Below are 17,181 nucleotides of genomic sequence, written 5' to 3'. Positions count from 1 at the left end.
GTGAATGTTTGTGGGGACTGAAGCATGAGGATTTGCCTCAGTTCAACCCCAACTTCTTGTTCTAGTGTGTTTTTCTCGCTTTTTACACATAAAATGATGGCAAAATGCCTCATAAATCTATGCAACGATGCAATATTTAAACGGGGAAGGGTAGATTATTTGAAATATGTCTAAATGCTGTGTGAGATGATGGAAAAGTTGTTTATTTCCATGCATAGCATTTAGGACGGATGATAATTAAAATTAGGAGCCTAGTAGCACGAGGGTTTCCTTGGTGCTAGGTCTGTTCAACGCCGCATACGAACGGTAGTTGGAAGTCATTAAAAGAATGTTTTTGCACTTGTGCACGATACTGTTTTGTTAAATGTTTGAGCACTAGGCATCCACCAAATGCATAGAGCATGAAAAGAATTTTAAAAAGTATCAGTGACCAGCTCCTGGAAATGCATTGCAATTGGTTTATTAGAACATGACCTACGTTGAGAGGCAGTGAGGCACCCATGCTGTAGGTAGACGTGGGTCCCAAAGGGGAAAGCAAGTGAGGAGAAAATGGTACACTCCTGGACACACTTATTTGGTACCTTGAGTGGATTTTGTGCGAAATGTTTAGATGTTGAGCGACGCATCGAGGGGCCAATCCCCAAGGTGTAGGAGAGTCGCAGAGGTTTGACGGCATTCAGCCGTAGGAGGAACCCCATGTGTATGTAATTCGAGCCTTTTGGCTATGTGCAAGGGACTCCCTCTGAGGAGTAATATTGGGTTAGGATCAGTTGGACTACAATGTATTACAAACGCAATGTTTAGGAAGGCAGAGATTTTGATAGACGCTCCTGGCCGCGAGGCCGAGGGGTTGTCTTGTGCATAGTGACGAGGCCCGGCTAGTGCATGAGCCAGTGCCGGCCCGTTTTCAGGTCCATCATATTGCATTTGGCCTTTCATGTTGTGTCTATCACTTGGCTCTACTGATCAAGGTTGCTTTATCCCCTGTCTAGGTTTGAGATTTGCCTCCTATTGGTGGGTTCCTTCAGTTATTAAGTCCGAGTGAGTTTCTTGTTATTTACAAACAATCCTCAATTTATCGTCACTCAATGTATATGTGTGTGCTCTCTTATTCGTGTACTATGCGCAATTAGGCTTTCAGCTTTTCTAAGTGCACTTCAATTGTTGAAAACAATGTGGGTACAAACACAAGATAATAAGTGCAGCTTTCGCACTCCGGTCTAAGTTCTTAGTCAAATAGGGCTTTACGCTCAATCACTAGCCACTCTCTCTAGTCTCTAGGGTCTATGTTATCTTGTTTAGCTTGTTCAAGATCAAATGGGGGTTTGAGGGTTTGCCTCATGGCTGAATGTCTGAATTCCAAGAATCGGATGTCGAAGTGTTGGATTCTGGGAATTGAACCGATGTGGACCATGTACGATTCCACCAGCACGCAAACAATGACAACAAAAATTCGAATCGTGGCCACAATTTTGGCCAGGCTCTCAAGCAAGGAGCTTGAGAATGCAAGAGTGCATACACAAGTAGGGTTTTATATACCTACTAAGCATGGAAAACTCCTCTAGTATAGCAGATCAATTCACCTTGAGCTCTAAGTCTCTCTCAAGCCCTCAAGGTCTCTCTCTCTCTCTCTCTACTAATGTAGAAACTGAAAATAAGCCTTCCATCCCCCTTCCTTAGGTCTTAAGCCCTTGTCGTAATGTCCAAGTTATGTCTTGTTAGTGCTCAAGCCTTGTCAATGGAGTGGAAGCCCATTTTCCCCCTGATTTGGCCCTGTTTTGGCTAGTTTAATAACAAAAAACCTAAAGGCTTTTCATTCATTTTCTTGCTCCTATCCTGCTCTAAATGCAACAAGAATTAAAACACAAATACTGAAATGGATCCTCCTACTTGTCTACTCATCAGAAACCCAAAATACTTATTTATTTTGAAGATTAAAGCACCCAAAACACCTACCTATATCAAGCACCGGTTTGAGGGTGAAACCCTACTTCAATGCTTGATTCGAAGCATGCAAGTGCTCAAGGCTCAAATCTATTGGTCTTGGAAACGGAACCAAAATGTTGTGGGAGCTCACGCTTAACTGCGAAGACCCATTGACCTCTTATTTCTTCAAGCAAGCACAAATGGATATCTCTCACCTAACTAACGCACCTTCGATCCTACAGTGGTGTAGTGAGATTACCTTAATACCCAAACAAGTAGCCTCCTCCCTCAACCAACCCAGTAGCTCCACGATTCGAGATGCAAGCTCAATCAACCTCAAGCCTCCTCCTTCAAGCTCCATCCTCCATAGCAGTATGCAAGAGAAGAGAAGAGAAGAGAAGAGAAGAGAAGAGAAGAGAAGAGAAGAGAAGAAGAAGAGAGGAGATGATGGAGAACTTCTTCTCCACAATCCCTCACCCTCACACACTCACTCCCTCACACACTCTCTCTCAAGCACACACAAGCAAGTAAGAAGGAGAGAAGAAGAGAAGAAGAAGAGATCACTTTTTCCACACACTAAAGAATGAGCCTTTCATTCACTTTTTGAGTTTATATACAAAAACCTAAATACCTTGGGCACCCATCCTTATTTTTACATGATCGGGCATCTTGCCAAGGTTCTCTTTCTCTATTCCCTTCTAGTACTCTTATCCCTTCACCTATGTCCATTTAGACTTTACAACTTGCACAAGAGGGAGCCTAGACCTCTTATAAAGTGAATGACATTACACCTTGCACTTTCCTTACGAGATCCCTCAGAGGTTCTCCCTCATCCTTGAGAGAGCATCCTTTATCCTTGAGAGGACCTCCCTCATCCTTGAAAGAGCCTTGTTGGAATATTCGATGCTCTCCTTCATCCTTGGGAGCACCTTGCTAGAATCTTTGGTGCTCTCCTTCATCCTTGAGAGCACCTTGCTAGAATACTCAATGGTCTCCTATGTTTTTTTTAAGCTTGTCTTCTCCTCCACTTTTCTTGCATGGGTAGAATGAGCTTCTTCATTCACTTTTTGACTTGGGCTTCCTCAGAGAAGTTATTATATGTATATCCTCTACATCGCATGCATTCAAGGCCTATTTATAAATATCCTTATCTGTGAATTTTTTTGGAAATAAAACATAACCCTTTTCTATTCAATTGGTAAATAATCCCTTTATATTATACCTTACTTTATGTAAAACTTTTATAAAAATGGTATTTTAAAAATACCTTATTTTGAATCCATGTGATGCACACATATTCATGAGTAACTTACTTGAGGGTCTTTCTCTACTTCCTTTTAGCCATGCAATCCTTGTCCATGACATGTCTTGTAACACTGTAACAAACCCATGAGAGGGATACATGCTCACAATGAGCATAATTAGCAGCCCAAGATGTAGCTTGAGCTAGGGCCCCAAACTAAGCCTTGGGATCAAATTTTTGGCCTTGGATGGAGCTCAAGTCCAAACCAAGATTTGGCCCCAGATTGAGCTTGGGAGCTCAAGTTGCATCAGCCTTAGACCAAGCGAGAGTCCCACATTGAACCCCACCAAATTGAGTCCAAGCTCTACTAGCCCTTGACGAAGCCCCAGGAGACTAACTTTGAGCTCCATCAACCTCGAGGCCCCAAACCAAGCCTCACCATACTGATTTTGAGCCCCACCAACCAAGCCCCACCAAATCAAAGCCCCAATGTGTACCAATGCTCTCATCTTCCTCACTTTCTTCCTTGGCCCATGTCTCGACCTCTACTCTAGCTCGTTCCAAACATTGACAACCACCAACTCGAAGAAAGAAAGAGTGTGCTCTTGATAGCAAGTGCAACAACATCCTCACTAGTTTGTGGCCACACTAGAGTAGGTAGCACTACCCTGGCCATTTCAACCTTGACATGGCAACAAACATCTTGTACTATTCAGCTCTGTTGACATTGGGATGCTTTCTCACCTTGATCATCAAGAGTAGTTTATTGAATCCATGGTTCTTGCCCTCCAATAGAAATTTTTTATTATTTTTCGTCTAGGCATCTTAATCCTTATTCTCATTAGGTATGTTGACTTAATCATATTTATTTATACCATTTGTTTTTAATAGCCATGTACTAACTTTATTGCTATCAAATTTCCAAGTAATTAGTACCAAAACTAGGATAGAAGAAGCTATGTACACAAAAAAGTAATGGTCTTGATCAAGCACTTACTCTTGATAGTAGGCCATGGAAAGAATGTACATATCATGAAGAGTCATATAAGGAATCAGATCCAAAATGATCATAAATGAGATTTGATCATCTTATAGGTGCCTAAATAGTAGCGAGTCAAGAGAATATACATCACTTTAGGGCCTAGGCTATGGCCAGCCATGTAAAAAGGGGAAAAGGGGATGACCGCCCAAAAGGGATTTAGGGTTTTGTATATAAAGTTGAAAAGAGAATGAGAAGCTCATTCTTGTGTGTGGCCAAAAGTAGCTCTCCTCTTCTTCTTCTTCTTCTTCTTCTTGCTTGCTTGAGCTTGTGCTTGAGAGAGTGTGTGTGAGAGTGTGAGGGAGTGAGTGTGTGAGGGTGAGGGACCGAGGAGGAGAAGCTCTCCATCTTCTCCTCTTTTCTTCTCTTCTCTTCTCTTCTCTTGTCTAGCTCACGGCAATGGAGCTTGGAGGGTGGAGTTGGAGGGTGGAGCTTGCTTGAAGCTTGCACTCGGATCGTGGAGCTACCAGAGTGTGCGGGAGAAGAGGTAACTCGAATGGCATGGAGGTAAGCTCACTACACCCGTAGATATGGATGGCGCGTCGGCTATGTGAGAGGTAGCCATTAGTGCTCGGCTTGGAACGCTTGAAGCAATAAGCGGTCCGTGGGTCTTGGCGGTTGAGCGAAAGCTCCCACATTTTGGTTCTGTTGCCGGGACCAACGGATTCAAGCCTTGAGCGCTTGCACGCTTCAAATCGAGCATTGGAGTAGGGTTTCCCCTGAACCAGTGCTTGAGATAAGTAGGAAGCGAGGGGGTTGAAGATGGTATTCGATCTCCTTGGCAAGTAGGTTTGTCATTTTTCTTGAGATTTATGTTGTGAGATGGAGTAGTGTAGGTATTTACTTTGTGATTTGGATGCATTAGAGTAGGAGAAAACAAAGAAAACCAAAGAAAATAAGCATTAGGGTTACTATTACAAAACAGGGCAGAAATAGGGCAAGAATCGTGCAAAAGTGGTAAAAAACTTACTTGTGATGCCTAAGGTCGATAAGTGAGTTATTGGGGGTGCCAATACCATACCCGGAAGAGGGTATAAGGGCCATAAGTGGTAAGAAAGGCCACAGTGTGCATTGCAGGGTTTCAGGAGAGCAGGAGAGAAGAGGAAAACTTGGGGAGGAAATCCGCTTCAATCTTGGCATCAGGGAGATCTTTGGCTAGCCCAAGTAATTCTACACCTCCCCCTACAGTAGTAGGACCAATCTGGAGTTGCTCGACAAGGGGGAAGACCCCCAACGCCTTGCATGATGAATTTTGCGAGCTTCGGTGAAAAAACATGCACGGCATTTGGTGCGTCCGAGTCACGTCGACTCTGGTCCGAGGCCCAAACTCGGCCCTCGGACCACCCAGTCTACTCGTCCAAACCCTAGTCGGTGTCAGACCATTCGAGGAAAAACCCGTCCAAGACTCAAATTCGGCCCTTGGCCACGTCCCACATTCGGCCCTCAGCCCAAGTGCCTCGGCCCACCCGAGTGACCATGTCTGAATTCGTCTGAATCTTAGCCCTTGGCCCATGCGCCTCGGCCCATTCGAGTGACCCACTCAGACCCTGCAATTCGGACCTGTTAGGCCGAATTTAGATTTTCTCAAATTTTAACATGAACATAGTGAAATTAACCGAGAAACCATATAGAGCCGAAACCATATCATAGATCCATTACCGGGCTGAAACTAAGAGTAAGTGGTTCAAATTTGGCTATAAAACGGTCCTCCAAATTGTGCATGGCTTTTACCGTAACGGCCTTGCGGGCCCGGGGGACTGCCCCCCCTCCCCGGACCCCCGCAGAGGGGGCCCCCTCCGCACCTCCCCCGAGTAGGTTGGAGAGAAAACGTGCACTGTGACATGTCCTTCAAATTGAACCCTAGTGTAGCAATGGCTCTACACGAGCATGGAGCCTCACTTGCAATAGAGCAACCAAAAGCCCATACCCAAACAGAGAGAAACAGAGACCCTAGAACATCAATGGACCAATCTAGCCATCAAGGGCAAAATGGCCACACCACGAGAACACAAAGACATTGTGTTCATACCATGTCTAGTCAGAGTGAAATGCAACATCAGCAAGCTACAAATGCCAAGATGACTAGACATGACACTCTTGACGAGAGATGTACCTTAAATAACACTGCACTGATGATCCAAGAGAGCAGGGGAGAATCCACATCTAGTCGTGCAGTCGAGAACTCAAGGGCATCTATTAGAAGGCTTAAATTTACGAGCCAAGAACCGGAAGATGAGGACATGGTACCACCTGCTTATCTTAGGGTCAAACTCACCGCGAAAAGAGAGCATACTATTGATGCTCTAATTGATGAAGGAGCAGCTTTTAATATCTTGACCTATGAATCATGGGCCCTACTAGGCAAACAGAGCTCACACCGACTGATGCAACTCTTAATCCTTACGGGGAACACCCACAAGCACTTCTAGGGAAGTGTAGAATCCTTATGACAATTGAAACAGAAAGCTTGCCACTCCTATTCTATGTTTCTCCCAATAGCGAGAATGGTGGAAAGGAAATCCTCCTAGGAAGGCCCTTCAAAAAGGCTACCAAGTGTGAGGCGGACTATGTAGCTCAGAGGATACACTTGACATTACCAGGTGTGAGGATAGTCATGACCTTTAGCAAGGGTGACCTCGGCAAACCTCGAGGGAAAGGCGAGGAAGGTGCTGACGTAACAGCCAAGCCCATTAATGAGAATAAGGACTTGTTGGAAGAATTAATATAAGCACAGGTCGAACAACGAGAGCCAGTGATGAGTGAGGCCATGCTTGAACCAAGAAGGTCAAGAGACAATGCCAAGGACAGGCTTTGGACTTACAAATATCGTAGAAGACCCCAAAAGAAACCCAAGCCTTATAGACACAAGCATCGATGGAGAGCTAGCACAACACCAGGATGGATATCCAAGAAGTGGCTTCGTGCTCAAGGGTATTATGCATGCAACCAATGGATTTGGGTACCAAAATCCCCTGCTAAACCGCCTCTATCAGCTGAAGGCCAGAATGCATCAAAAGCAATGAAGCATAGGAGGAAATCTAAGAGAAACTCTAGGTCTCAGGGCAAGAAACCAGACATGAGTATTCAAAAGAAAGAGCCTCAGCCTAGCATGCTAAATAGACAAATGTCACATGTAGCCATTGAGCATGCACAAAAATCATTAGTGCCCAATGAGCCTTTGATTTCCCAAGGGGAGAATAAACATCACAGGCACAACATTGCTCATGGCAAGGCTACTCGCTCAACAACGCAAATGGCACAATCGTCTAATAGCCTTGAGAAAATCATTTAGCTAGTGCCACATCCACCTGTGAGTCCTAGATCTCCTATGCCCTCTTCTCCCAAACGGACACAAGAAGCACTACAGTAGTTGTCAAGGGCAACTGCTCAATTCCAATCTCTATCTCCATCTAAGCTTCCAACCGTCCAAGAGGTGGGACATGACACCATCTGTAGCTCTCGACCCAAGGATATGCCTGAGCCACCTAATGTGACTAGATCAACTCATGTTCGATCTACACAGATGAGTGCTCGAAGGCCAACAAAAAACACAACCACTTCTGATCACCCTAGGGACTTGACACTGCAATCCACCAAGGGTAGCCAACCCACTAAACCAGTTGCTACTACTTCCAATCAGGGATCACAACAGTCACAGCCCTTGGCCGTGACAATGCCCCTTGTGGAACATGTCCTTAGAAGTTTACCTGTGGAGGAGGCGTCACAACCAACTTCCTTGACAACTCCAGTGCTTCCAAAGTGCCTAAACCCTAGGCTGGAGAAGTTACACACAAGGGAGTTGGCTGAAGGGCTAGACTCTTCGAAAAGGGAGACAATTGTACCCACGCAATCTGGCAAGGCTATTCCACAGGCCACAACTAGGTCCTGTGAGAACACATCAGCGGCCGATCTAGCCCAAGGTCTTGAGCCGTTAGATGCACCTGCACTGACCAAGAAAAAGAGGAGAAAACAGTGAAAACAACAACAGTTGCAGGTGGTTGTGGACGCTAAGAACATTGAGACGAAGGGCGCTGGAGAGCTAATGAACAAAGCATCGAGTCCATCCACCAATGAGCCCACTGATGCCTCTCCTAATAGTGGTGAAACCTCATATACATCGGTGTGCTCTGAAAAACCAAAGCAACCATTTCCATAAATAGTTGCTTGCAACACTCTATCCACTGACAATAGAACTCGCATTGACCAATCAAGAGTGGATACAACGTCCTCACAACAGGGTGACAAATCTATACCAGTCACATCTGAGAAGAACCATGACAAAATAGCAACAAAACCTCAAGAGAAACGTGAGAACCCCAAGAGCATAAGAAATCCTAGCGTTGACCAATCTTGCTCATCTAGGGCTGAGCCCCCAACCATGCTAAAGCCTAAGGAAACTTTTAGAACTCTGCATGAGATAGCAATCGAGCAAGCCCTCGTTGAACATAGAAGTGTCACAGAATGCTTAACTGAGTTGGATGCTAAGCTCAAAGTGGTTGCATGTGTCTACGTCCTTGCGGATATGGGCACAATCCCCAAGGAGCAGCTTGGAGATTACTTGACCTTTCCTCTATCATGGGAAGAGCAAGAGCATCTTAAACGTTCAATGAAATGCTCTGCCGACCGAATCTTGTAGACATAGAGCAACTAAAGCGACTGTCAGCAGGCCAAAGTCAATTTGAGTAGTGTTGGTGCGAAAGCCGCGTTGTAATGGCCGAACTAGGGGCTCAGATCATGATGAACTCAGAAGAGCGATTGGCCAAATGGCGGTCTCAAAGAGACCCAACCTATGTGGCACCAACTTCCCTTCGAGTGCTGACTGCCATTCGGGGTATGGACTTAGGTGGAACTAGCCAAGAGAACGCTCTGTTTGATAAGGTTCTCACCGAGGAGGAGTTACATATAGCTAGTAGACTCGGACAAGGTTCCATGCTACTCGATGTGGCAAAATATCTATCGGTATTAAGTAAGCTGCCACGAATACTAGATGCGTGTGCCATGCTCCGGTACAACCCCGAGTTCTACACTTGGTTCTTATCCTCGTGAAGTGACATGGATTCATAAATATGTATATAAATAAACATTGCTTTTTGTGTCACCATGTATAAACAATGTCAACACACACAAGCAATGATAGTCAAGCGCAGGGAGAAGAGTTGGGTCAGATAAACTAAGCTCCTCAAGTCCTCCTCTCATCACACATTTAAAAGCCATGTGACCATCCCCACCTCCAAGTGAAGGGCATGCAACCCACATTGCCGCCATAGGAAGCCTTGACCAACAACTCTGATGGTGTAGACAGGGTCTAGTCCCTTTCTATACACCTTCTTCCCTTTTTGGTCTATCCTTTCGAGGATGTACCCTGTTCCACTCCATGACAACTAGTCCACACAAGTTAGAATAAGACAATACCTACTAATGGCTGGAGGCAAAACGAACATCATCATGGGGGCCATCCCTCTACAACAATCACCGCATGCCTCACCCCTCCCCTTCTTGTGATATGCACTTGATAAACCACACTAAAATCCCTTCCATGCAAACAATTATATCCTATATCCAGGTCTAACCCTTCGATTGCATCATGCAGGCTTCCTTTTTTGACGGAACACATGGAGAACCATAGACATCTGGTATGCAAAGACGCTCTTCACGGATGACGAGAGCATATGGCACACACCCCTCCACCGAAGCGCTATGTACCCACCCTCAAGAGGTATGCCAAGAAGTGAGGCCCTAAGCGACACCGTCCCGGACGAAGGCAAAAGAATCCTCGAGTCAAGAAAGTCAAGACTCAAAACGAGCAATAGGTGTCAACACTAGTGGCACAAACCCCCAACTTACGCTCGAGCACCAGATGCTCAAGGGCAAAAAAGGCTGCCAGGGATAGGGCAGAATTTAATGAATTGTTTAAAGACATTCTGGAAACGGTAGCGACCTGGGACTACACCGTTCATGTCCCGGCTGACATGTTCCCTGCCCAACCCCACGGGAGCCCCACACTAGCAGAGCCCCAATCACCCGGCCACCCAGACTCGCCCCGCCTCGTACAAATAGAGTAGCCCATGTTGTATAAAGGGCATTTCATATCTGCATTTAATATATTTCACGTCTTTAGCAAAAGAAAAAGCTAATCAAGCGCATGTGATAAATATCTAAGTCAACACCATAGAATTCAGATAAGTGATGTCTCCTTGCATTGCACTAGTTTATTATAGTTGCGTCATATACCATGCATGTACTCTCATGAAGCAACAAGTGGATATAGGATGAAACAGGTCTTTGGGCGAAAGTGTTCAATGCGCGATCACCGCAAAACAATCGACCCCACAAAGAGCCGCGACAAAGCCACGCTGCCGACCACCCACATCGCATAGCCCAAAGCATATTCATGGGCTATGCTCTCCTTCTGGGTCAAGCTCTATAGTTGGCTCACGGCAGTCGTTACCTCAATTGTACCAACATTGCATGTGTCGCAAGGAGGTTTGCAATATCTCAAGTGTATCTCTTCATCTCACCAACAGTTCCTTTAGCATCAAGGCTGGTGACACAATCATCTCTGTAATATCAATTCTTCATAGCCTTGAATCCCAACATTTCACAATCCAAATGAAAGGCTAACAGTCTCAATGTATGGCATTAATTGTATTCACTTTTTTCACCAAAAAAAAAAACACGATCACAGCACCACACCTAGAGGTCCTCAAATTAGGTGCGTCCAGTGACCTTGGTCGGCTGGCTCCGGCCGTCCCTAATCCCCTAGCCCTTTGTACATCCCCCACAATTGTTCAGGGCACATTAAGGGCAGGACATACCTAGGGCGCTCGTCTTGCCAATGGTTAGACATGTCACCCTGGACCACTTGCACAATTCTTTTACGCTCCATCTCAATGCCATTACAATCAACAGTGATAAGCACGGCATGAAAGACAATGGAAAAGTACACCATACTTTTCAAGCACTACGAGTAGCCACTAGCTACCAAAAGCTAAGACATCACAGAGCTTAATTATGCTACATTGCCTTGACAAGACCATAATGATGTCTCGAACAATCTTCAAGTGTACTTCCCGTCTTCATCGACAAATTTTTCCATCAACTCAGCCCTTGCTTCATTGACCCATTGCTATACAAGGAACTAGTCCGACAATCTTCTAGCTAAGTAATACCTAAATATGCATGAGCACTCACATAATATCTGCACCAAAGTATATACACGGTTTGGGTCCTCAAGTGTAGGACAATACTCCATGCTTGCTTAGAGTTCAACCTGTCTCCCAACCTAATCAAAATATGTCTTGTGCACGATAAGAAGACTAGCACTACCCCTTAGGGAGAGACCACATGAGAGGTTTTCAATTGCAGATGTTGACAACTCCAACAAAAGTGTCGTTCGCTCTTCATCAATACCCAACTCTGAATGCTTATCCCTTACCAACGGACAAGCCCACAAACAATCGTCACGTGCAGCATCCCCAATAAACCAACACTTGTGTTGGCCATCAATGCAATCTCCAACACAGCATAGCCCTACCACCAACTCCAAAAACCTTCCACTAGCCACCTTGACCACCAACAGGCCCCCAGGACCTTCTACCACACTGCCACCAACACTCCTCCATGGAAACCACAGGAGTCCTTGTCACACACGTCTTCGGTGCATGCTAAACGCTTGCTACCTACGATGGTGAGTACCATGGGACTGGCACTTGTCTAGGAGGGGGGTAATGGTAACCCCAACACGAAGAAAGCAAAAGGAAATAAAAGAGATGCGTGCAACCTTAAAAGGCCAAGGCAAATACAAAAGGGGAAAGGTGGATTTTAAAATGAAAAGGCGCACCCTGAAATCTTGTAAAAGTGCGTCGATCACCATGCAATTTGTAAATGTAGATGGGCAGTGGAAAGGAAGCTAGGAAGATAGAAGGACAATGGGAAAAAGGGCCTAGGCTATGGCCGACGGCCATGTAAAAAGGGGTAAAGGGGATGACCGCCCAAAAGGGATTTAGGGTTTTGTATATAAAGTTGAAAAGAGAATGAGAAGCTCGTTCTTGTGTGTGGCCAAAAGTAGCTCTCCTCTTCTTCTTCTTCTTCTTGTTCTTGCTGGCTTGAGCTTGTGCTTGAGAGAGAGTGTGTGAGAGTGTGAGGGTGAGGGACCGAGGAGGAGAAGCTCTCCATCTTCTCCTCTCTTCTTCTCTTCTCTTCTCTTCTCTTGTCTAGCTCGCGGCAATGGAGCTTGGAGGGTGGAGTTGGAGGGTGGAGCTTGCTTGAAGCTTGGACTTGGATCGTGGAGCTACCGGAGTGTGTGGGAGAGGAGGTAACTCAAACGGCATGGAGGTAAGCTCACTACACCCGTAGATATGGATGGCGCGTCAGCTATGTGAGAGGTAGCCATTAGTGCTCAGCTTGGAACACTTGAAGCAATAAGTGGTCCGTGGGTCTTGGCGGTTGAGTGAAAGCTCCCACACACACACACACACACACACACACACACACACAGAGAGAGAGAGAGAGAGAGAGAGAGAGAGAGAGAGCAAAGGAGGCATGAGGCCAAAGAATCCCAAGGATTTTGGAAGTGCAAGAAGGGACAACAATTTGATGTTGATATGGTAGGCATGGAGAATTGATTGCAATTTAGGGCAGCTTGGGAGAGGGGGTTGCAAGCTTAGGAGAGGAAGTTGCAAGTGGTGGATAGTAGGTTGCAAGGGGTAGAGAGGGGATCACAGAGATTGACAACATTGTGGCATGATATGAATGAGGCAACACGTCAATCCTCCCAATCCCAACCATAACCTCATTGACAATTCCAACCACAATCTCATTTTCAACCACAACCTTCCTACCCATGCAATTGCCCCCATCCTCAAGGAAACCCTTGTCCCCAACCTTTAAGGCCTTTGCACTATGTACTTTTGCAATGTCTCATTCATCATTTTGTACACAATATATGAAAAATGAAAATGAAAAAAGAAAAAGGTTCTCATTCATATTGTCAAACTTGTTTCTTATATTTCTTTGATAGTATTATCTTTCTTGAATACAAAAGGCTTATTAAATGTTTGTCTTTTTTATGTGAAAAAGGCCTATGTAATGGTGTCTACAAATATAGGTATGCAATTCTAACTAATGGCTTTCTAAAGCAAATGCACGATAGTATTTGTTATCTCTTTACACATCAAACTCATTTCTTTTCTTATTGAGACTTGAAAGACATTAAGCGAGACAAATAAGAGATAATGTGATGCAAACAAAATCCTTTGATCTTGTGAATATGGAGTAGAATAAACAATCCATCATGCATCTTTTTATCATGAATATAGAAGGTAAATAAAGTACAAAGTTGGATGTCTTGATTGTGCAAGCCTCTGTCCTCAATTTTGTAATGTGCACATTAACCCTGGCTTTATAATGATTGAAAATTGTACAAAACTCCCTCATGTCTTGATCTAATGGTACCAACCTTCCACAATTGTGGTGCCATTTTGTATGCAAAAATGTCATGATGAAGTTTTTAGTGCTAAGCATATACTTTCAAATAATAGAATCTAGTTTTATCTTACAAACTCGAGGAAGTTACTATATGTATATCATCTACATCAAGTGCGTTCAAGGTCTATTTATAAATATCCTTACCCATTAATTTTTCTTGAATAAAACATAACCCTTTTCCATTCAATTTGTAAATAGCCCCTTTGTGTTACACCCTTCTGTATGTAAAAAATGTATAAAAATGATATTTTAAAAATACCTTATTTTGAACCCACATGATGCACACATATATTCATGAGTAACTGACCCCATCTTATACCTTTATATTCCAGCCTACATTTACAAATTCTAAGATACTATCTACATCTGGGCACTTCACTAAGAACATTATTCTTGAGGTTTAGACTTGAGTGCTGGAGTAAAAGCCCACAAAAATGGCTATGGGCATAAAAGTAGATACTTTGTTTTGCTTACTTTAAATATTGGGTTTCAGGAATTTCTACACCCCATTAAACTTTTGCACTTGTAACTCTAGCTTATTTTGTAATCTATCAATGGCCACTCTTCACTCTTGAAATTGAGAAGTGCAAGGATGAAAAAGGCTCCCCATTTCTCATTAGAGGAATGTGTAAAAAATCTAGCTCACACAAGAATGTAGGACTCTTGTCCCATAAGATGAGTTTTTCAAATGTCCCACAAGTTGCTAATGCATCCTGGTATAGGGATACTAATGGCTTATACAAACATAATTACTTTTTCATATGGCTATCACAATTTCTAGGATAAGATATCCATCACATTCTAAATACAAAAAGAGTCACATTGTAACTTGTTAGAAAGAGAACTAGGGAGAGAGAAAGAGGAGAGAGAAGACTGTAGAAGAGAGAGAAAGACTGCAGGAAGATAGAGAAGAAGAGTGATGACGAGAGAGAAATACTAGATTTAGAGAGAGAAAGACAGGAAAGAGGGAGAAGCCATAGAAGCTGTGAGCAAGATGGGAGAGAAAGACTGTAATTGTATTAATGTGTCAAAAAGATGTGAAAATTTACATGTCCTCTCCTTTTATACCAATGTTAGTGTGACATGGCATAATATCAATGTTATTTACACTAAATCCTTATTCCTAGCTTCTTACAATCCATCCCTTCCTAAAAGTTTTTGCCCTAAAAAACAAACCTGAAAATAGCTAGAAAATGATAGATAGAATAGAGTACTACTCTGTTTTTACAGCTTTACAAATAGGGAATGAATGAAGTATGACCAACTACATGAACTGAAATTGAAGAACGGAAGTAAGCCTCAGCTATATACATGATTTGGAGTACTTCAAAAGCATATGGAGCCCTAAATTCTTCAACAAATAATCTCAAAACAAAGTAGACAGCTTGCTGTGTAAACAGACCCTGCTGAACCAAAACTGCCATAACTTCTAGTAGAAGTGTCCAAATGAGACATACCATAAATCAAAACGAAGCTCTTGAAGAGTACTTTAAGCTCTTGTAGATAGCTTAATTCTAAAAATTAGGCACGATAAAAATTGTTCTAAAACAACATGTTGTCCTGAACTTGTCTGTATCATTACTAGCTCCATAAGCAATAGGCTTCAGCCCACCAATGTATCCTTCAAGAAAGGAAACTCATCCAATATAGAATCAGGTCTCCAAGAAGCTTCTTCAGGTGGTAAACCTCTCCATTTGATCAAATATTCCACAATAGAATGTGATCGAAGCTTCTTCTTACACTGACCTATAATAGCCTCTGGGATGTACTGAATAAGACCGTCTTCATCAATAGGTGGCATCTCATCAACTGTATCCATTGGATCGCCATAAAAGGGCTTGAGCTGGCTAACATGGAAGACATTATGAATCTTTGTGGAAGAGGGAAGCTCTAGTCTGTATGCCAAATCTCCAATTCGCTTAAGGATCCGGTAAGGGCCATAAAACCTGTGGGCAAGCTTATTACTAGATCCATCTTTTAATGTAGAGTACTTGGACTTGGGCACCTTCAATAAAACCAACTCTCATTCTTGGAACTCTAAGGCCTCCTCTTCTCATCAGCATACATCTTCATTTGATCTTGAGCCTTCCTTAGATTCACCTTACATTGCTAAAGAAGGGTCTGCATTCTTTCCAACTCTTCCTTCCTATGAGAATTGATCTTTTCATTAAAGATGACTGTGGGTAAGGGCACCTTGTAACCGTACAAAGCCTCAAAGGGTAAAACTCCTATATTAGCATGAGTAGAATTGTTATAAGCAAACTCAGGCAAGTATAACCAAGAATCCCATGAGGTTTGGACATCATAGCAAAAATGACAAAGATAAGTCTCCAACCATTTATTAACTCTTTCTGTCTGTCCATCAGTTTGAGGATGATAAGCCGTATATGGAGCCAATTTAGTGTCCATAGATGCAAATACCGCCTACCAAAAGTTACTCATAAACTTTGAGTCTCTATCATGGACAATCACCTACGGTAATCCATGTAGTCTAAAAATTTGCTCCATAAACTGACTGGCCACTTGAGAAGCAATAAACTGAATCTTGGTTGGAATAAAATGGGCTGCCTTGGTGAGTCTATCTACCACCACATAAATATTATTCCATCCCTTCTTGGTAGTAGGTAAGCTAGTAATGAAATCCATAGTAATATGAGTACATTTACCAGTAGGAATAGGTAATGGCTGTAACAAACCTCCTAGCTTATGGGTGCTGTCCTTATTCTGCTGACAAGGTATACACTTCATAACAAAGTCCTTGACATCTTTCCACAGTCCTTTCCAATAGAAACTTTTACTGATCCTGTCATAGGTCTTGAAAACTCCTAAATGTCCAGCTAGAGGCGAAGAATGTAGCTCCTCCATAATTTTCCGCTTAAAAGAAGAGGTAGAAGGAATAACAATCTTGCCTTTCAACCAAATAAGGCCATTTTTAAGCTAGTAATGCAAGTTTTCTTCCATAAGACCTTGGTGTAATTTTTGAAAAATATGGTTGAATTCCTCATCTAGAAGATAAGCCTATTGTAATTCTTCAATCCAGTCATTATGCAATTCTATCATCGTTGAAACTTTATAGGCCCACATACAAGAAAGAGAATCAGCCACTATGTTATCCTTGCCCCTTGTATGAGTGATGTCAAAATCATAATTTTGTAATGTAGCTACCCAACAACGTTGCTTTGGACTGAGTAAGGAAATACTTAAGAACCTTGTGATCACTATGTACTCTAAATCGGCTACCATATAAGTAATGGTGCCACTTCTTGATTGCATGCAAGATAGCCAACATCTCCTGGTCATAAATATTCATGGCCATTTCTTTATCTGTAAGCTTATGGCTCTCAAATGCAATTACTCCATGCTCCTGAAGCAAAATAGCCTCTATGCCACGGCCACTAGCATCACACTGTATAGTAAATTCTTTGGAGAAGTCCGGGCATACTAAGATAGGAGCAGAGGTGAGGAGTTCCTTTAACTGATTGAAGCT

This window comes from Lygodium microphyllum, chromosome 2 (genome assembly GCF_053477565.2).
Source record: "Lygodium microphyllum isolate KBCC chromosome 2, Lygodium_microphyllum_v1.1.10, whole genome shotgun sequence".
Classification (NCBI taxonomy): Eukaryota; Viridiplantae; Streptophyta; class Polypodiopsida; order Schizaeales; family Lygodiaceae; genus Lygodium; species Lygodium microphyllum.
This window is presented reverse-complemented; position numbering follows the sequence as displayed.